Source organism: Canis lupus, chromosome 10 (genome assembly GCF_003254725.2).
Source record: "Canis lupus dingo isolate Sandy chromosome 10, ASM325472v2, whole genome shotgun sequence".
Lineage (NCBI taxonomy): Eukaryota > Metazoa > Chordata > Mammalia > Carnivora > Canidae > Canis > Canis lupus.
The window spans coordinates 6990894-7008495 of record NC_064252.1 but is presented as its reverse complement, the minus strand read 5'-3'; the positions used below and the strand labels follow the sequence as shown (position 1 = coordinate 7008495).

At 39.7% G+C, this 17602-nt stretch overlaps 1 protein-coding gene and 1 long non-coding RNA gene across 3 annotated transcripts in view; one reads left to right on the top strand and one right to left on the bottom strand.

Moving 5' to 3' along the window:
- The window catches only part of SRGAP1 (SLIT-ROBO Rho GTPase activating protein 1), a 276854-nt gene that overhangs the window by 206379 nt on the left and 52873 nt on the right, over positions 1 to 17602 (bottom strand). The gene's annotated exons all lie outside the window — the stretch shown is intronic.
- Positions 6529 to 10537, top strand: LOC125755989 (uncharacterized). Its single transcript, XR_007413691.1, has 3 exons — positions 6529 to 7555; positions 9016 to 9180; positions 10174 to 10537. It is a non-coding gene; the product is annotated as an uncharacterized LOC125755989 (long non-coding RNA).

Below are 17602 nucleotides of genomic sequence, written 5' to 3'. Positions count from 1 at the left end.
GTTTAGTATTGGGGTGTCTGGGAGGCTCAGTGGGTTAAGTGTCTGTCTTTAGCTCAGGTCACCATCCCAGGGTTCCTGGGATTGAGTCCCTGTCAGGCTGCCAGCTATGCAGGGAGTCTACTGCTCCCTCTGCCCCTCCCTCCACTTGTTCTCTCTCTCTCAAATAAATAAATAAGTAAAATCTTTTAAAAAATGATATTAAAAAAAGAAATACTTATTATTTTCAGCCACCCTCCTTTATATCTGGCTATTTGTTCTGGAATGATGAACAGAATATTCTCAATTGAGTTAAAATTTGTGCCCAGAAATTTCTTAGAGTAGGTTAGGTTATAAATAAATTTCTTAGGTTAGAAATAATTGATTCTTGATTTCATCTACAGCAAACAATGAATGTAAAATTGTGACTGATAAGGACGTCTAAAACAGAATTAGGTTATTTCAAGCAAGTTTGAAAGACTTTACCACAATCAATAAAGCATCTCTCTTAGAAAGACCTATAATATTGATTCAGGTATTGGACAAGGCTTCTTCCTCCCCTTTCACTGATTTACTCGAGAAATGTTCATTATGTAGTTTCTATGTACCAGGCACTGTGCTCAACCCTGAAAATATAATGGTGTACAAAAGAGAGTCTTATGGACCTTCCAGAGTTTACATCCTAAGGAAAGATATTAATAGCTATGCAAATATATGTACTGTGTAAGTGCTAAGAAGGAAAACTTTGAAATTATACCTGTTAAGAACAGGTAACAGGAAAACCTGAGCTAGTTGGCAAGAGAATGGTGCACATGGCTTTTTCAAGGACGTAACAGTTGAGCTAAAATCTAAAGGATCATTATGACATAGGGTGACAGGAGGTAGTATTCTAGGAACAGTCTGTGCAAAGGCCCAGGAAAGGAAAGGGACTGGTGCTTTCCAGGAACTAAGAGATGCCCAGAGAGGGTGGAAAACCTAGAGATGAGACTGCAGATAACCCATGGATAAGCAAGGTCTGCTTATCCATGGGTTTTGGTCTTATTAGATTTATGCTAAAAGCAATTTAAGAAAAAAGTCTTTCAAAAGTTTTCAACTGGGGGGTTTCAAATGAGCTGGTTGCAAAGAGGACAGTGGATCGAAAGACCAGAAAAAATTCAGTTAGGAAGGCTACAGCAGCAGTTTGGGGGTGAGAACTGATGCTGGCTGAGACTAGGGGTGGCAGCAGCAGAAATGGGGAGGACTGAACAGATTTCAGAAATATCTCAGACGGTTTTCCATGCTGTGGAGATGGAGTGGTAATGCTGATAAGCCAGACGGAGGTGTCAGAAATGACTCCCAAATTTATGGCTTGTCCAACCAGATGGATGGGCTGCCACTCATGGAGACGGAAGGCGTTCAGGTGTGGGATGACAGCACTTGTCCAGTTTTGCCCATGTTTAATTGGAGGGACTTCTAAGACATCAGGAGATGACTTGGTGAGTAGGTATCTATGTATATAACATACAGTCTCTACAGTAAAAAAAAAAAATCTTTTTATTTTCTCCTCAGGGCTGTCATTCTCCCCATTCTTTCCCATTTCAGTTTCAGTTTTCCCAGTTTCCCATTTCAGTCTACACCCACTGCTATTCACTCGCAAACCAAGAGATCATCCTTAATTCTTCTCTTCCTCACCCCTGCATCCAAACCATCAACAGGTTTCACCAGCCTCACCCCTCAGCATATGCCCTGAACCCAACTTCTCACCACCTTCTCCACCAGCATTTTGGTTGAAGCTAGATTCATCTCTTACTGTAACTTCTGCATGTGTCCAACTCCTCTCTAGGGTCCTGTTCTCCTCACCTCCTAGAGTTTATTCACATAGAAGCCAAAAGGATCTTTTATATTTTTTAAAGATATGATTTATTTATTTAAGAGAGACAGCAAGAGCACAAGCAGGGGAAGAAACAGAGGGAGGGGAGAGGGAGAGAATCTCAGCCAGTTCTGCACTGAGCATGGTGCCCGACACAGGGCTGGATCTCGCAACCCTGAGATCACAACCTGAGCAGAAATCAAGAGTTGGATGCTTAACTGACTGAGCCACCCAGGCGCCCCCAAAGGATCTTTTAAAAGCGTCAATGAAGAGACGCCTGCGTGGCTCAGCGATTGAGCATCAGCCTTTGGCTCATGTCGTAATCTAGGGTCCTGGGATCAAGTCCCTATCAGGCTCCTTGCAGGGAACCTACTTCTCCCTCTAACCTGCTTCTCCCTCTACCTATGTCTCTGCATCTCTTTCTGTGTCTTTCATGAATAAGTAAAATCTTAAAAAAAAAAAAAAGCATCAATCTCCCCATCTAAGAGCCCTCCCATTTCTTCCCATAACTCTTACAATAAAACCTAAAACACAGTGTTGACCATGGGCTCCCAGGTCCCAGGAGACCTAGTGCCTGCTTTCCTTCCCTCATCTCATCTCTCCTGGTTCACTTCTCTCTCTTCACAACTATCTCTTGCTGCTCCTTGGCTTGTCTCTACCTCTGAAATGCTGCCTTGGAATGTTCTATTTCCACAGTATTGCATGGCTTGGTCCTTCATTTCGTTCAGGTTTTCCTCAAAAATCATTTTCTCAGAGACTCAATCTCATTAGTTATTGGGGAAACGACAATGAAGACGCCATGTAACATTATCTTATTCCCACTAGACTGGCAAAAATGAAGATGTCTCCTCATCCCAAGTGGATCAACTGGAACTCTTAATTACTTCTAGGTGGGAATATAGACTGGTACCACCCCTTTAGAAAACAATTCGGTATTATCATGTAAATTCCACTTGCAGGAATATCATGGAGAAACTCCCATGTATGTGCCACAAGACGTGCACAAAAGAATGTTCAGCAGCACTGTTCAAAGAGTAAGAGTCTGGAAACGATCCAAATATCCATCAACGAGGCAACGAATCGATAGGTTTTGCACATTCACCCAACAGACCATAACTCAGCTGTTAAAATGAATGAACTACAGCCACATAGCAACAATGTGGAAAAAGGATACTGTTTTTATAAGACAAAATAGGCAAAATATAACAGTATAGTGCTATGGATATTTCCAGTAAGTGATTAACACTACTTCTATAAAAGGCAAGAGAAAAATTTAACGAAAAATTTAAGAAGTGGTTACTCTAAAGAATAGACAGGTAGATGGGCTGAGACAGAGTAAGGGGGATGAAACAGAACTGAGATTAGGGGGGTAGGTTCCCAGGTATACTGTTAGGCTTCATAACTTACAAACACAGTAGCATGTGTGTTAAATTCAGGTAATATAAATTAAAATACAAAGTAATGGCTAAAACAAGATGAAGGAGTAAGTTGCTCTTTTAGGTAACCTTTTAGTTACTTTCTCCCTAGCTATATAAAATAGTTGCTGCCCCCATTCTCTGGACTTTATTTTTCTTCATGGGACACATGCCTGCTCAAGGCACATATGTATATATACATACATAACACATACATTCATTTTCTTAAGTTTCTCCCACTGGAACATAATCTCTGTAACTGTGGTATCTTTGACATTCTTGTCCACTTCAGTATCACCAAGGCCTAGAAGAGTACCTGACGTATACAATAAATATTTGTGGAATAAATGAATGAATGCATGAACGAATGGCCTAGATAGCACAAGCAAGGCAGTAGAGCACTAAGGATTTAATGCTGGGACTCTGGAATCAGACACCTTTGGGTTCAAATCCAGGCTCTAGTCAGTCTTCTTAGACTGAGTGATTATGAATGAGTTACTTAACTTCACTGTGCCTGAGTATCCTCATCTATAAAACAGGGTAATGGAGTGGTTATGATCACTGAAGAAGGAAATAATTTACTTAATTATAGAGATAGAGGGTTGATGGAGGTGGGTGGGGAATGGGCTAGATGGGTGATGGGAATTAAGGAGGGCACTTGTAGTGATGAGCACTGGGTGTTATGTGTAAGTGATGAATCACTAAATTCTACTCCTGAAACTAATATTACACTATACGTGAACTACCTAGAATTTAAATAAAAACTTGAGACATTACAAAGGAAGGAAAGAAGGAAGGATGAATTAAGCACTTTTCCTGGCACGATATTATTATTACACAATAACATAATTTTCCCCCATGAAAGATGTCTGTCTCAGTGGCTGTAAGCAACTGGAATTCTTCAGGCAGTTTTTCTATGACCAACTTCCTCCATGTCCAATTTTAAAACATGGACCAATTTGGGATCCTATAGTTATTTCTGTAGTCTGGTCAAACTAAAGATGTTCTAGGAAAATCCTGTAACCACCAAACTTCCAGTGAGGACAGAACAATTTAATCTTGCATCTGCCCTAGACACCAACCTAGGAGATCATCCAGATGAACAGAGTAAAAATAGCACCTGCCATCTTTTGAGGGCTTTTCTCTAAGCTAAACAACTTAGACACATTATCTCACTAATTCCTCACAACTAGCTTGGGAAGTCAGTGTATGCAAGAACTCCAGAAGCAGGCTTACTAAACTGTTTCGAACTTTGGGCCTGAGCAGGCTCTGCTCTGGAGATGATATTCAAAAAGTAATTAGCAATTCTTGAGAGTAGGTTTGCACTACCAGTTGTAACACGCTCTTTTAAAACAAAACAAAAACAAAAAAGCAAGGGCTGCCTGTGTGGCTCAGTTGGTCGAGCAACTAACTCTTCACTTTAGTTCAGGTCATGATCTCAGGGTTGCAAGACTGAGCCCCGCAGTGGGCTCCACGCTGAGCATGGAGCCTGCCTGAGATATCTTTCTCTGTCTTCCTCTGCCCCTCCACCTCTCCTCCTTCCTTCTCTAAAAAATAAATAAATTAAATAAATAAATAAATAATTTTTAAAACCCCACAAAAAGCAAAATCCGTGTTTCACATGTTAAATACCTTATTATATAGTTGAAAAAAAAAAAAAAAAGAAAGAAAGAAAGAAAATGAAACCCGGGGCCTTTATTGGTGTGGAACCCATGTGGTCCCTTCTAAAAATTTCTATAGCAACACCTCTACCCAAAAGGATCAAACTCTGCAGTGCTGCTGGCTCACGGTGTTCCCAGCACACCCACCATAAAGAAGAAACTTTCACTGGATTAATCCATGTTTTCCATCTGAGCTATAGCCAAGGACCCAGGGCACCCCTCCCTGCAGAGGGACCGCAGCCTCTTGGAGACCTCTCAGTGCTTCTGAGAGATCTGTTCCAGCTCTGTTCAGGCCACGGATCCAGAGGACACTCCAGGTACTCCAATGACTTGGAAGATTCCCAGATTAATAATAATACTGACTCATAACAATGATCCTTTCTACAGTTCTTACTATACATTAGGCAGTATTTGAGTGTTTTACACATATTTGCTCATGTAATCTGCATAACTACTCCATGGGGTAGATAGAAGGCTTGCAATTTGACTAAATCCTGTAAGTGAGATTCATGAAAGTTGACATGTGATAACTATATGCAAACTGACCTTGCAGAACAAGGTTAAGATCAGGGCAGAAATCCCCAAAGGTCCTCTAGTAATAAAGTCAGCAGCTCCCAGTGGTCCAGCCTCTTGAGTTTGACCAAGTAGGATACCGCCTTTCCCAATAGAAAATGCTATTTCTCCAGAATTAATAAATAAAAGGAACACGTAGGAGTCCTTAACTGCGGTCACATCCCACGCCCTGACTACTTCCCCTCGAGCTTCCTGGCCTGGGTGCAATTCCCAGACCTACCTTATATCCCACCACATAACCTCACCCAGGGCACCTTATCCTCCCCTTCTGGGCTTTCAAGACACGCCAAAGCTTCCTCTTGGAATTGCGTCCTGATTCCAATGTCTCCCCATCATCTCCCTCTAGTCTCTGTACGTTTATAACGTCCTGTGCATGCTTCCTATCCCATGCAATTACTGGTTTCATTTTTTATTTAGTCCCTCTCCTCTTTAAACTTTTAGCATCTGGAGGCCCCAGGCGACATTTGCTTTCCCAGTGTCTGATAAAGAGCTGGCTGGGCTGCTGCAGACAAGCAATGATGTTAACTGGCTGAGTGAACTAAGGAAACCATTGCTCCCGGTGCACAACACATCGTTTCTCACCATCCACCTCGACAATGCCCTTGCAGAGCCAGTGGGATGGAAGGATTGGAAAAGGGTGGGGTCCCTAAACCAGCCGGAGCTGCCTGCTTAGTAATGAAGAACTTACAAGAGAACCCTTTCTGGGAGCTTTGCTTCCAGCCCCTAGAATTCAAACTTGCATCCTTTTCACTGAAACAATAACCATCACTACCACCTATGACCAAGGCTTCCATTGAATCCCCAGGCCTTCTCACTTCATTAATATCCAAGTTTCTGAATAGCTTTTGAAGTGCAGTGAAAGGCTGCGCACAATGTTTTAAGCAGAGTGTCTGTTCTGAGAGTTACTTTTTCTCTTCTGAGTAAATCACATTTAGTTTTCCTTTATCCTTCTAATAAATGCTGTTTAAAAGGCTGGAGGCATTGAAGGTGAAGCGAAAAAGCTACATCTAGAAGCTGTTAATCAATACGGAATTTCTCTGGGCGCCTGTGTGACCTCAGCGTTTTTCACATTTCCATGGGTCTCCTTGGAGACGGTTGCTATGATCACTCAGTGTCCCTGGCTAAAAATCTTCAAAATGTGGACCGCTGCTTTTATTCTCTCATCTCCTCTTTATTAGTGGTTTTGTCCTCACCCAGAGTTTATTCCTCTATGAATGCAATCTGCTTGAAGTTTTTTTTTTTTTTTTTTTTTTTATCCTAGTATTCCAGAGTATCCCTGGTTCTTTTGGTTCCCCTAGAAATGCTTTTATTTGGATTATAACATTTGGCAGCTCGCTTGGAATATCATTTATACTTTTATGCTTCCTGATTGCCTGGAAGTAAATTATTCAGAGGACAGTCCACCCTGCCCACCTCCTCTTTTTTCAAAAATACTAATTTGCCCTGGAAGAAACTAAGCAATGACAATGAAAACACTCGATCTGTTGATTCTTATTATGTTGCTTATTTAACAAGCCTGGCTTGAAATATTTGAAGATTAATTTTACAACATATGTATCTTTGACCAAAGTTAATGGAAGTATACTTTTATTCGGTTCTGCATGCATTAGTCCCATTTCAAATACCTCACTTATTTCCTGATGGCTATTTCTTACAAATAGGTGAGAAGAAAAAGAACTCAAAGAGCCGAATACACTATAACAAAACCTAAGTCCTGACTGCTCAGTAAATGGGGAAAGCTAAAATGCAGTATCTGAAAACAATCTTAGCACTCTCCAAGCAAGGTCAGCTACGTTATTGAAATCTAGAATTCAAATGTAAATTACAAGAGGATCATTCAAAGGGTTTCCAAAATCCTAACTAGGTAAATCTGCAGGATAGAAAACACTAGAAGAAAAATATATGGTAAATGGATCATAGACAGACGCAGGGCTTCCTGTAGCTACCATTATTTTCGAAAAGAGGAAAACTCAGAGACAAAAACTAAAGCTCAAGTCTTCAAAGGAGGGAATGCCAGTGCAGCAGGGTTACAATCTCGTGAACCAGTGGCAGCAGGATACAAAGGCATTTTATCAGTACAGGTAATAAATAAAAGAATGCAAATGCTTTGCTCATATGAAAAAAACTGTGCTACCTCTAGTTAGCCTAGTGATTTTTACAGTGAAACTGTCCTACCTATAGTTAGCCTAGTGATTTTTACAGTGAAAAATTTAATATAAATTTTTAATTTATATTAAAATGCAGGTTTTATAAAGAGTTAAGAATTAGAAATTAATTCTTCTGGGCCCGTTTTAAACATTTCATTAGCATAGAGGGTTAAATCATAAGCAATCTATGGATTGCTCCCTGTGGGTTAGGGAGGTCACTAACAAGAAGAAATAAATAGCTGGAATTCACTCACCTGTTCACTCAATCAACATCAATTACCGAACATTCACAGTTTGTCCCAAGGACTATGGTTGGCACTTGGGATTAAGAATATAGTGGAAAAGACGGAACCATAAAAGTGTAACAACTGAGGCACAAAACAGTATAATTCAGTCTTTAAAAAGGGACAAGTATCTGCTGTGAAAAACCGTTTTATGAGAGTTCTAGTTTCTCAGTTCTGGATGTGAAATTCATTACTGTTGACACCAAAATATTGTCCATACAAGGTCAACTTTGCTCTGAAGGTGCTTCCAGTCCCGCAGAGAGGATAGATAAGAAAAAATGACAACTAGTACTTCTCAAATTATCATGGTGAAGGGCCCGTTTCTTTGAATCTTTCACAGTCTGATACTTAAAAAAAAAAGAAACCTAGAAAAATGAAATAAAAGTTCTAAATGCTTATCTTCAATTTCTGTAACAAGAAGAGTAACACAGCTCAGTCCATGGACAAGCACTGTAAGAAGGTATTACGTGCTAAAATAAAAGTATGTAAAGCTGGTGTCACATGGAAGGAAGTAATCAGTTTATGAGGAGAGGCAGAGAGTTAATCTTAAAAAAAAAGCTTTATGGAAGATGTGATCTTTGAACTGTCTTTAAAAAAAAAAAAAAAATGGAGGATTCCCCAGAAAAATACAGTGAGGAGCATTCCAGGCAGAAGGAGTAACACACAGAGGCAGGAAAAGCAAGAATTTCTATAGAATTGAGTCATGAGGGAAAGGGCAGGCCAGTTGAGGAGGGGGTTATAAGCTGAATATGAGCTTTATAAGCTGAATGGCCCCCATCTGGTGAAATTTCATAAAGACTGGAAAAAAAAAAAAAGAGCAAGCAGGTGATTCCTTTGCTGGGTATTTAAAATTCTGTTACAAAACAACTCTGGTGACAGTCACAAGGGAATCTAAGCCCTCTGGGTGGGGTTCCTTAAATGCCTACCACCTTATAATTAGGTGACTTCCTCTTTCTTTAGAGTTAACACTGCAGATAATGAACCTTCATCATAGCTTTAAAATGATGGAGAAAAATTTCCATCATGCCACATTCAGATGTGGAGGAGCAAGGTTTATACTCCGTGTCCTGCTTTTGGTTTTGATTTTGACTTTGCCATCTTTCCTCGCAGTCGGTCAAAGCCGCAAAGATCGTGGGCTCTGTGTACACTCCCTCCCACCTGCTCTGTGACCTTGGACATCTACCCTTTCCAGTCTCCTCAGCTCCAAAAGAGGGAGGGTGATGGTCCTACACCCCCCCCCAGGTTTATCGTACTGCGAGGATTAAATTAATGCAGGTAAAGCGCTCCAAAGAGTAACTGAAAAATTGTGGGTGATCAGTGTCAAGTGAGTTAATATCACTAAAAATAAAAAAAGAAGTGGATGGATAATATCCCTTTTCTCCCCACTCCAAACCCACAATGTCATTTGTATCAGTATCCAAAAGTAGGACCAAGTGGGCTCCCTAAATTCTAACCTTGTACATCATCCACTGTTTCTTCAACATCACTGTAAACCTAAACACGTATTACAGGTGGAGAAAATAGAGCTAATTATAGGCTTCGGAGTAAAATGACTAAGGCAAATCAATAGAGAGGAGCTTATTTTCCATCCTGATCCTACCTTGGTTATCCCTAAAATTAGAAGCCAGTAGTTTGGGGTTATTGAAAGACACTTCCTCTGAGAGAGGAAACCGGAATGAGACAAGACTGTTTAGGCAGGCTTTATTTAAAACATTTAGCACCTCTTAGAAATGTAAAGTAATCAAGGCGATGCTTAAATATTTTAAAGTCTGAGATGGTTGCCCAGAGTTTGACAACAACTGGGGACTACAGAATAAGCAATGCGGTGCCACTTCACACAGAGGCTTAGCAAGGGGATGGAGTAATTTTGGGTCAGGAATGTAAGAGTTTATCTTAATTTAGCAGCTGTAGAGCCAGCAGCAGCCAAATCGAGTGAAGCCTTTTCAGGGAGATCAGCATAGGGCACAGCCGTCTAGACACAACACCACCACTGCATGGATGGGCACAGGGGCTCCCAGGATCGGCACAAATTCCAGAGATAGAGCCAAGGCTACTTCAGATGTTGCTGGCACATTAGCAGAAATTTGAAGAATTCTGAGGCCTGGGAATTCTGTGGGCCACCTTACGGATGCTAAAGGCACTTCACACATGCTTTTAGGAGGCTTTCAGTATCCTGGGTTATATTAAGCTTTTTATTTTCCTTACACTTCAAATTTATTGGCAAGTGTATTGTTTCTGAACCCTATTCCTTTTTCCTTTGTTCTCCAGACACTTCCACATCTTCACCCTGAAGCTGTCAGGACAATGGAAGAGTCTTGAACCACAGGTGTGGTCTTTTAAGACCAGGGTAGGCTGGACTCTGCTCTCACCTGCCAAAGAGCTGACCTATAGGAAATAAGTTCAAGCACTGTCCCCAGAAGGCAAAAATTATATTGGTTTTACCATCACCTGCAGAGAGAATATAAACGCACAAAAGAAAATGTTATGACGTCTAGAACCGTGATCAACAACCTCCCACCGCATATCTGCTTTCGTTATATTTTTAACCTCCTAATTCTGCTTTGTTACCATGTCTCATAGATATTACTAAAACATTACTGTAAGGCCCCATGTATTTTTTTTTCCTTAACCATGTGCCATGACCTCAATGTGTTTCAAAAGACTCAGTATTATTGTACGTGGAGAGAGAGGCATTTCAATGCTTACACAATCAAAATGGGGTCAAAGATGGTAGGGAAGGAATCAGGCTATGCTGTGTCAGTCTGGAATGATAAATTTAATAATCAAGTAGAGTTCGAAGGATAGGCAACTGGGGTGCTTGGGTGGCTCAACTGGTTAAGCATCTGACTCTTGATTTCAGTTCAGGTCATGATCTCAAGGTCCTAAAATAGAGCCCCACTGGGGCTACCAGCTTCGGGAAAGCCTGCTTATCTTCCTCACCCCAACCCCTCCCCTTACATGCATGCACTCCCCTTTCCAAATAAATAAATCTTAAAAAAAAAAGAAAAAAGATAGGGCAGCCCCAGTGGCCCAACGGTTTAGTGCTGCCTTCAGCCTGGGGTATGATCCTGGAGACCCGGGATCGAGTCCCACATCAGGCTCCCTGCATGGAGCCTGCTTCTGTCTCTGCTTCTCTGCCTCTCTCTCTCTTTCTCTCTCTCTCTCTGTCATGAACAAATAAATAAAATATTTTTTTTAAAAAAAGATAGTCAACTAAAGAAAATAAAACAGTGGTTTACATGCCAGTGACCTTGAGGTGGGAATAAACCCAGAACAGAAGGCATAGACCTATTTAGTTAAAATGAATAGGTTGCCAGAGATTGAGGAAAACAATTTCCTGTTAATAATATCTGACACTATAGAACACCTGCTAAGCAGCAATAATCTTGCCAAAATTACAACTCTCAAGTCTTCAGTTACATTTTGAACTTAACCCTGTTCAATCAGCAAGCATTTATAAACATCTATTAATTACATAACACTGCTTGACTTCCTATAGTAAATAAAAGATAAATAGAGATGCCAACCCTTCTCCACAGAAATTTGTACTCTGATGGTTAGTTTCGTGTCAACTTGGATAGGATATAGTACCCAATAAGCAAACACTAATCTAGATGTTGCTGTAAAGATATTCTGTAGGTATTTAAAACATCTACAAACAGCTGACACTAAGTAAAGGAGAGTAGCCTCCATAATGTGTGTGGGTCTCAATGATTTGAAAAGCCATAAGGGCATCTAAGGTTTCCCAGAGATAAAAAGGACTTCTGCCTCAAGGCTGCAGCATCAATTCCTGCCTGAGTTTCTAGGCTGCTGGCCTCCCCTACGGATTCTGAACTTGCTGAAATCCATACCACTTAATCTGTTTCTCTGGAGAACCTTGATGGATATACACTCTTATTAGCAATTATAATCAAACAGGATGAATTGCTATAAAGATGCCTTATAAAGGTATGTTCAAGAGTGTACACTCAAAGAATTCCGGTATAGTAGTATGATTTCTATAATGGAACCAAGTACAAAAGACAGTAGGAACATAGGAGTGCCTATATTTGCCTGGGGCAGTCATGGATGGTGACAAAAGACCTGTGATTTGAAAGGATACAAAGATTTGTTGAAAAGAGATGCTAGAATGCAGAGTCTACGTACAGAAACATAAAGTAAAGAGAATGGAGGTCAAAGGATGAAGCAAATGATATGATAGGAGATAAATTAGGTTGCACACAAGAGGCCATGTTTGCATGTAAGAAAGATCATGGAAGACAAGGCTTAAAGCCTATTAGGCCCTAATGAATTTCATAGCTGTTCAATGGTTGATTTTATAAATGCATAAATGATGCTATTGGATTATACTAAATTGTTACTGTGAAGATATATATTTTTTATTTTATTTTATTTATTTATTTATTTATGATAGAGAGAGAGAGAGAGGCAGAGACACAGGCAGAGGGAGAAGCAGGCTCTATGCAGGGAGCCTGACGTGGGATTTGATCCCGGGTCTCCAGGATCGCGCCCTGGGCCAAAGGCAGGCGCTAAACCGCTGCGCCACCCAGGGATCCCTGTGAAGATATATTTAAAATGAGAAGGAGAACAAGTTCAGAAATGTGATACGATATAAGATCAGTACGTGAGAATCCGTTCTATTTCTATATGCTAACAATGAACAATCTGAAAACAAAATTAAGAAAATCCCATGTACAATATTATGCAGCAAAAAGAATCTCTAGGAAAATCTTTAATGAGTGTAACACTTATATGCCAAAAACTACAAAACATTGTTGAAAGCTATTAAAGATCCAAATAAATGGGAGACAGTGCTTGTTCATGGATCTTAAGACTTATGGTCGATTGTTAACATGGGAACATTTTCCAGATTGATCTGAAAATTCAACAAAATCCCTATCAAAATCTCAGCCAGTTTGAATTTTGCAAAAACTGGTAAGTTGGTCTTAAAATTCATATGGAAGCAATGCAGGATATCAGGGGAAAACTAACAAAAAAGAAGAACCTTTAAAAGAAAAAGTTGGAAGCCTTATACTTCAAAACTTACTACAAAGCTACAATAATCAAGACAGTGTGGTTCTGGCATAAGGACATACATAATACATCAATGAAACAGAATTGACAGTCCAAATATACATCCTCACACTGATGGGTGATTTTCAACAGCAAATACAAGACAACTGAATGGGGAATGAATAGTCTCTTCAACAAATGGTGCTAGATAACTGGATAACCATATGTAAAAAAAAAAAAAAGAAAAAAAAGAATCTGGACCTCTACCTCATACCTTACACAAAAATTAACACAATATGGATCATAGGCCTAAATGTAAGAGCTAAAACTATAAAACTCCTGGAAGAAAATATATAATATTTATGAACCCTAGTTTAGGCAATGGTTTCTTGGATATGGAACAAAACCACAGTGACAAAAGAACAAGTAAGGTGAACTTCATAAATATTTAAACCTTTTACGTCTCACAGGACACCATCAAGAAAATGAAAACAATTCACTGGAATGGGAAAAAATATCTGTAAGTCATGTATCTTACAAGGGATCTGTATTTAGGATATATATAAAGAATTCTTACAATTCAACAACAAAGAGAAATAATTCAATCTTAAATTAGGCAAAGAATTAGAATAGACATTTCTCAAAAAAACATATACAAATGTCCATTAAGCACGTAAAATGATGCTCAATACCATTAGCCATCAGAGAGATGCAAATCAAAACTACGATGAGATACCACTTCACAGTCATTAGGATGGCTCAAATCACTAAGTCAGGGGATCCCTGGGTGGCTCAGCGATTTAGCACCTGCCTTTAGCCCAGGGCACCATCCTGGAGTCCCAGAATCAAGTCCCACTTCGGGCTCCTGGCATGGAGCCTGTTTCTCCCTCCTCCTGTGTCTCTGCCTCTCTCTCTCTCTCTCTATCATAAATAAATAAATAAATAAATAAATAAATAAATAAATAAATAAATCTTAAAAAATAATAATAAAATCACTAAGTCAGATAATAGCAAGCATTGATGATGGTGTGAAGAAAATTAGCACCCTCATATATTGCTGGTGGAACATAAAATGGTATGGCCAATGCAAAAAAACAATTTGGTGATTCCTCAAAATGCTAAACACAGAGTAACCACGTGACTCAGCAATTCCACTCCCAAGTATATGCCCAAGAGAATGGAAAATTTATGTCCATAAAAAAATGTGTACACAAATGTTCACAGCAGCATCATTCATAATAGTAAAAGAAAACAACCCAAATATCCATGAACTGATGAACAGATAAACAATATGTGATATTTCCATATAATGGAATGCTATTTGGTCATAAAAAAGGAATGAAGTAGGGTGCCTACCGAGATGGCTCAGTTGGTTAAGCATCTGCCTTTGGCTGGTCATGATCTCAGGGTCCAGGAATCCAGCCCCACGTCAGACTCCCTGCTCAGTAGGGAGTCTGTTTCTCCTTCTCTCTCTGCCCACTCATGATCTCTCTCTCAATAAATAAAATCTTAGAAAAGAAAAAAAAAAAAAGGAATGAAGTACTGATGCGTGTGATGACACAGATGAACCCTGAAAACACATGCTCAGTGAATGAAGCCAGACACAAAGATCAAAATATTTGTAGGATTCCATCGATAGGAAATGTACAGAGTGGATTAATCCACAGGAACAGATAGTAGCTTAGTGATTGCTTGGGGCTGGGCTGGGGTTAGGGTAGGGCATAAAGGAGAATAAAACTGGGGTGACTGCTAATGAGTAAAGAGTTTCTTTTTAGAGTGTGGAAAATGTTCTGAGTTTATATTGTGGCAATAGTTGTACAACTCTGAGCATACTAAAAACCATTAAACCACTTTAAATGTGTGAATTTCAGGGAATGTGAAGTATATCTCAATAAAGCTGTAAATATAGGGAGATGTGATGTCGTTGGATCATCAAACTGGATTAAGCAGAAAACCTTTTCAAAATAGAGCAGATGTGTGAAAAGGAAGGTGCTACCAGAAAAGGAGAGAAGTACTACAGTTTGGAAGCTTGATGTTGCCTCACAGTGGGTCTCTAGCGAGCACTCTCCATGCTCAACTACTCAGGGAAAAACAGGGGAGCCCAACCCCCCAGGAATCTGATTTTCAATAGTCACCAAGGACTAAAGGCATTTGGAGTTGAGTTACTTGAACGTTAGTGCCTTAGAGACACTGTCCTTGGATTCTTTCGACTTTGTTCAACTCTGTCTCCCATAATTAGAATTCTATATTTTGAATAAATTTCTCCTTCCTTGCTTAGGTTACCCCAAGTCAGTGTCTTCTGAGAAAAGAGGGAAAATAAAGGATTATTTTTGGATATTCAGGGAAGGCAGTTGGATGCTTACAAGTATCATGAGATTTACTGAGACAAAGTACATAAACTAATTTCCCCTGAAGAATTTCTGCTACAGAAGATTCCTTTAGGAATTCACCTAGTGATACTGATGTGTTACTATAACTAACTGTTGTTCTAAATTCACTAGGCAGAGACCAAGGATTCTTTCCAGAGAGGCAGTATTCACTATGCTGTTAACCAATCCAGATAAAAATAAATATAATGTCTCATTTAAAATATTTTATTTATTTATTTAGTCATTCATTCATTCATTCATGAGAGACACACAGAAAGAGACAGAGAGAGAATCAGGGTCCCTGCAGGAAGCCTGATGCGGGACTCGATCTTAGGACCCTGGGATCACGACCTGAGCCAAAGGCAGATGCTCAACCACTGAACCACTCAGGCAGCCCTACATCTAACACTTTTAAAAGGAGGTAAATCCAAGCATGAGGATACGGCTGACAAATCTTATACACCTGAACAATGTTTCTCAAATTTGAATAATGGGTGAACTTTTTAAATACGAGGGAGTCCTGGAAAAATTGAAAAACCTCAACTTGAGAAACCCTAGATCATAATTTTAGCTTTATAATAGTTACCTTTTTAAAAAGATTTTATTTTTAACCAATCTCTACATCCAACGTTGGGCTTGAACTCACAATAGCAAGATCAAGAGTCACGTGCTCTACTGACTGAGTCCGCCAGGCACCCCCATGATGGTTATTAATACCCATTTGATTATGAAAGCAAAAGTCAGTGTGATTGGTAACAATTCAATGTCCATCAACAGGAGAATGGATAAACAAAATGTGAGATCCATACAGTGGAATCCTGATCAGCAGTGAAATGAAATGAACTATTGACCCGCTACAACCTGATAAACATCAAAAACATGCTAAAAGACAACAGAAAATATCACAGATTGTCAGATTCTATTTCTGTGAAATGTCCAGGAAAGGCAACTTCATACACACAGACAGCAGATGGGTGGGTGCCCAGGACAGCAAGCTAGATCAGGGGTTAATAACATAAAAACAGGAGGGATTCATTTTTGGGGTAACGGGCATGTCTTCAATCTAGACTCAAACTCCAAGTTAGCCTGAGAATAGCCAAACAACAAACCCGAGACTGCAGTGATGGCTGCACGACTCTATAAATTTACTGAAATCACTGAAATGTATACTTACAACAGGTGAATTATATGGTATGTAGATTACAGCTGAATTAAGCTTTTGGGGGAGAAAAATAAATGCGAGGCAACAATAGGTCAAGAGGTCATAATCCAAAATATATTCCCTGTGAGATCACAGAGAAGACTTTTAAAGTACTTAAATAAAAACTTCTAGAGAATTCAGGGACCTCTGAGAATGCCTTCAAACATCTCTATATAGTTCAGAAAAATTGCCCCAAGGGTGTAAGATAGTCTCAACAAACTTTTCTGGGGACCTAAATATATTTTCCCTCCTGTATGGATGCAAAAAGATGAAACAACAAATCAGCAAGGTTTCATACTCATTTTAATGACAATCTTTCTAGAGTGCCTTAAACAAAGTCCTGTGCCTTTACCGTTATATTTCATTTATTCTCACATGCATTTATTTTTAAAATCAAGACTGTAAGGGTGCCTGGGTGGCTCAGTCGGCTAAGCACCCAACCTTTGGTCTTAGCTCAGGTCTTGATCTCGGGGTTGTGATTTCAAGGCCCACACTGGACCCCACACTGGGCCCACGTGGAGACTACTTAAAAAATAAACAATTACATAAACCAAAAAACCCCTCAAAACTGTAAAAATACATGTTTTTAAAAATAACGTACAGTTTACACCTTTGTAATTTTTTTTTCCTTCTTTTAACATATCAACTTCAGGAACTCCCCTCTCATGCTGATAGCATGACCTGAGTCGAAATCCGAGCCACTTAACTGGCTGAGCCACCCTTGCACCCCTCACCCTTTGCTTATTATAAACACCAAAACCTATTTTCCCAGTTTGTTTTTTTCCTTGTTTTATTTCCGTTTCTTTTTTTCTGTGTTGTAGAAACTACTAATTGTAACACCGTTGGATCTCTTCGTGTTCTTTCTAGGTTGTTTATCTTCAGTTTCAAGGCTAGAGGTTATCATTCGTCCATGGGTCCGATTATAATCTTTTAAAACACAATGCACTGAGCCCACTATCTTGAGGACTCAGGCTCATCTCCAAAAACACACTAAATGTGGCATTTTGCTGTGTTACAGGCCAAGAAAGCAAGAGAGCTTTGCTGGGGTATGTGGGAGTGTGTGTCACCCACTAAATGGCCTTCGGCTACCCAGGCTCAAACCCTTCCTCTGTTG